The following is a 5061-nucleotide window of genomic DNA, read 5'->3' on the forward strand; positions in this document are numbered from 1 at the left end:
TTCCTGCTTCCAAATAGGCTGTGCAGCCAGATGATCCTTGCAGTGATCCGATTGGGCCTGAGGCTTTGTTATGTTAAGGGATTATTATTCTGTGCACTATCACCACCTTCATGGTCTCTTGGTGTTCAGACGAATCTGTAAAGCAAGAGGGTAAGGTTTGAGGGGTAAGTTAGTAGGACTGAGAGGGAAGAAAGAGCAAGAGAGCTCTGATGTTCTGTTGGCAGCTTTGGTTCGGGTTACACCATGTGTTAAGCGTAGGTGTGAATTTTCGGTCGGTAGCCGTCATGTGCTGTTGTGTGAAGCTATGTGTGGTTTGTTTCGTTGTTGCATTGTAGTGAAGTGCATGTGGTTTGTTGTGCTGTAGAGTTATGGTTGTGTTTAGTTTAAAGTTTGGGTGCATGCAGAGGGATGAGTTAGTTATGATATGATGATATGATAGGTTATTTATAACGCGCTTAATACCCAGAGGTTCCTAAGCGCGGACCCGGGGATCGAACACGTGTTGCTCAATGTCGTCTTGCTTCCAAGGCGAGCACGCTGCCCCTGAGCTGAGCTGAGCTGGCAATACTTTATCGTACCCCCTCAGTTTTGCCCACATGTGGCACATATCCCTGCCAATGTCATACATTATGGTGTGCTACAATTCCCACTCCTATTTTCTGTGCAGATGTGTGGGTTGTTAATAGGGCTAACTAGTGGTGAAACCTTCTCCATCCCCCATGTTGAGATTAATGGATGTCCATGTCATTTTACCCCCTGGAAAATCACAGTGTGGAGCAACCATTGCCTCCATAGGTCCCTCGAGGAGTTGGAATCTCTTCCATGTGCCCTTGAGCTCCCGGCGCCCTGTGGTCCTTCTGTTCAATCACCTTTTATTCTAATGCCCTCTATCTGTGGTACAATTAGGTCAGTCCCATCTCTCTCCTTTGTTTCCGGGAGGGCCATCTACGGGAGTGGGTGCACCTGGGTGTCCCTTCCGTTTGTAGGCCTCTCTACCTCACAGCATTTCACTCTGGTCTGGCATAGGCACCCATATTTCCATTTGTGTGTTCATTCCATGGGTTATGAGTGTTGTTCATTTGTTTTTGTCCCGTTCTGAGTTGAAGAGCCAGGTTATTAGAAGTTTTCTGAATTTTAAGTGGTCCTTCATGTTTCATATCTCTCTGGGGAAGGAGTTCCAAAGTTTAATGGCTACACAAGAGAAGGCTGATCCACTGAGTGTTTTCCTTGTGTACGGTTTAGGTTCCAGGCGGATGTCGTCACTTGATCTGAGTATTCTAGTAGGCTGGTGATTTTCTTTTGTATGAATTCTGCTCCTTGGCTGTGGATTGCTCTGTGTGTTATCCACAATTGTTTTCAATGTAATTCGTTTTTTGACTGGCAGTCAATGTGGCATCTTTAGGGCAGTAGTAAGGGGGTCCCTTTGTGAGAGTTTGAGGAGAAGTCTTGCAGCTGCGTTTTGTATACGTTGCAGTTTCTTCAGTAAATAATTTGGCATTCTGAGGTATAGGCTGTTGCGTAGTCTAACCTGGACATGATGAGCGAGATGATGGCCAGTGTTTTGTGCGTGAAGGAAAGGAATGGTAGAACCTTTTTGATTGTGTGCAGGTGGAAGAAGCATTTATTGGTGATTGTATTTACTTGTGGTTCTAAGGTTAGCTTGTTGTCCTTTAGGATTCCAAGGTTTTTGACAATTTTGGATGGTGTGGGTGCTATTCCTAGTTCTGACGGCTATGGGATATACTGGTTGGTTCATTGGTTTTTAGATATAATCATGATTTCCGTCTTGCCCGGGTTGCCTTGAGGCTGTTAGTGTTCATCCATTCATAGAGTTCTTTGAGACAGTTTATTAGCATTGTGTTCTGCTCTTGTACATCTTCGGTTTTGTAGATTATATGGGTGTCATCTGCGTAGTTGTAGCAAGTGAAGCTGTGTCTTTTGATGAGGTTGATAAGTGGAGTCATGTAGATGTTGAAGAGAAGTTGGGATAAGGAGGATCCTTGTGGTACTCCACAGGTGGTGTACTGCGATGTGAATTGGAATAGTTTTATCCATACTGTTTCTGTTCTTTCAGCCAAAAAAGATTTAATCCAGAGCAGCACTGTGTCAGTGATTCCTATTTCTTCAAGTCTCATAATTATATGACGCAGACAGCTAAGTGGCAGTTATTAAAATCTAAATGTAAGCTATATCTAGTTATTATATGGTGGCTACTGGAATTACACAACCACAAACATTGGATGTCATATCATTGTTAGCTTGTTGAGCGACTCATGCAAGAAAGGGCCTGCTTTGTATTAATTGTTGAGTCAACCCCAGAAATCTTCTCTTTGATCCCTCTCAGAAGGGTTGACACCTGCTTCCAGGAAACATGAACCCTTCCACAGAGGTCCCCTGGCGCCTCAAAGACAGTCCTGTCATGCAAATTGTCATTTTACACCAGGGTGCTGATTACTGGTGGCTTTTGACAGTGGAAGAAGCTGAATTAAAGTAGCCCAGAGGAAAGTTCAGACCACCGGGGAGGACTGAGCATCTTGGTTTTTTCTAGGACTCCCAAACCTCCTGCTTCCCTTCCCCACTTTACGCAGACAAGGTCCCCTGGTTATGACATTAGCAGGTTAAGAGACTTGTTACAGCAGCCTAGATTGGACCCTTGAAAACATGCTTGCAGTGGACCACTCCAGTGTAGCATTTTGCCTAGATAAAGGGGTTGGGGGCCCTCCCCTTAGTTGATTCATCTCTGGACTGAATGACAAGAAGGATTCACCTGGAACTCTGTGGGGGGACACAGTTTATTCCAATGTCCTCTGCCATTTAGATGAAGACAGGGTGCCAAGGAAGATGAATGCTCATCTCCCTAACCATTCCAAGTGCCTAGTTAATATGATGATCTGATTGGACAAGGCCTACAGCATCTGAGACACTGGTACTCAGGATCCTGCTCACTGGAGGTGATGGAACTGTGGAAGTGATCTTTGGACATCTTCCTTGTTATGGAGAGCAGAATAAAGGACTCACCTTCCTCCCAGAAACCATAGAACCAAGAAACCCTGCCTCTCCAAACAGCCTAAACGCTGGTTTGGGCACTGTGAACACAGCACAAGCTGCTGCAGGGACCCGCCAGAGTCATCTCTGACATCAGTGCTCACCTGCCTCCAAATCAGAGTTTAGCTAGACAGTGACACTCTGCCATCTTCACATCTCTAAACATCAGAGTCTTCTAGTACTCCCAACTCTACACAGCCTACCTGGTCATCAGCTTCTCCGAGCTTCAAGCCATCACCGTTACAATACCAAAATGCCATGTTGAGTCAGTCGAGCCTGCTCGCTGAAGACAAGTCTCTACTTCTCAGCGCATAATGCACCCGTCTTCCAATGGTGATGACCAGACAGTGCTTGCCGTTCCCAGCATCTTCAGGCTTTAAGCCGTCGCCACTGCTGAACAGCTCTGCATCATTGGAACACATCTCTGCCGATACCTGGCTCAGTTCCAGCTGTGTACCAATACACCCAGACTATCATTTTGATGCCAAAAAGCCTTGGTTAAAGCCGTTGAGCCACAAAGTTAAGAACATAAGGTATTTGAAATGACCTTGCACCCTGGGTCCACCATAAAAGGACCGTTGTGACTAAAGCCTTGCTATCTTTTGAAAGACATAACCAATAATTTACATTTTGCTGCTGAAATCTTTGTCTGAGCACTCCCATCTGCAAACTCATTATGCCCATTTTATTTTTAACCCCTCCTGAATAGTTTGCCCGTGGCCCACGTTACCACAAGAGGAAAATGATGTCTACCTGTCGGTCTGTGCCAGATTCACCTTTATGATTAGGAACACTGCTGGCTTAGTTGTAGTGTGGGGCTGGGTAGGTACTTCATCCCTGTACTCCTTCAGAGCAGTAGTAATTTCATCACAGTGGTGGTCTGCAAGTAGTTGAAGGAACCAGAAAAAAAGAACAAATTGTACATTCATATAATGGGCCTCATTATAAGTTTGCCGGTCCGGAAACAAGGGTGCCAGTAAGCTCTCTGGCACCCTTGATTCCGGACCGCCAAACTCTGTGTTTGCCTGCCGTGGCCACTGTGCCCGACAGGACTGACCCTGCCGGGCGCAGCGGCACTTCCGTGTCCCCACTCACATAGAGCCCTGTGGAAATCTATGGGAATGGGGACTTACATTTTGCTGGCGCCTGACTTCCCGAGCCGCCGGAGTATTAATCTCCCGGTGGCACCGGGAAGTCAGGCACCGGTAAAATATTACAAGTCTGGCAGCAACCCGCCGGTAGCACCGACAGGGTTACCGCCGGACTCGTAATGAGGCCCAATGTCTTGCTATTTCACCTACTGTGCATTAAGCACAATGTCTCCAGAAAGGGACATCTATAGTATGTGCGGAGTAACATTGCTCCCACTAATCAAGGTACCAAAACTCATGAGAAGAGCCGCCTTTCTCTTTCGTAACATTTCAATGGGTAATTAAATATACCTTCCCTGGTTTATTTCACATAAAGGAAGAATCCTTCTCTGCCATCAATATCTGAGACTTTCAAAAGAACAGATTTAAAATCTCCAGCCTCTGCGGATAGGAGAGATTGTTAAAATCAGACCAACAACTAAATGTACTATTAGATTGAATGGCCTGTGCATCCTTTTTAAAAATATACAATCTCGGAAACCCATTGTGAAAACGGGAAGGTGGTGTCTTTTACCAACATGCAACGACTGCATTTTGGCTGCTTCAATTAACTTGAAAAGAATTTCCCAGTAAATGTTCAAAATATCTTGAGATCCCGTAAAACAGTCTAGCAAAAAGGAGGCGTCAATCTTTTTCTATGGTACTCAATTTCTTTCCAGTATAATTGGAGTTTTGCACAGCCCCAACCAAAGTCAAAAGTATCTGCCCTTGCTGCACGGCGCTGCCAAGATCGATCAGAGGAGCCCCAATCTATCCTACCCTGTCGTATTTGGTTCAAATGCCATTAGTAAGGAACCGTATATGCTGCTTTTTAGGTTGCATGGATACACTCAGTTAGGATCTACCCACCCATTATCTCGCCCAT

Source organism: Ambystoma mexicanum, chromosome 6q (genome assembly GCF_040938575.1).
Source record: "Ambystoma mexicanum isolate Mex_15411 chromosome 6q, UKY_AmexF1_1, whole genome shotgun sequence".
Taxonomy (NCBI): Eukaryota; Metazoa; Chordata; class Amphibia; order Caudata; family Ambystomatidae; genus Ambystoma; species Ambystoma mexicanum.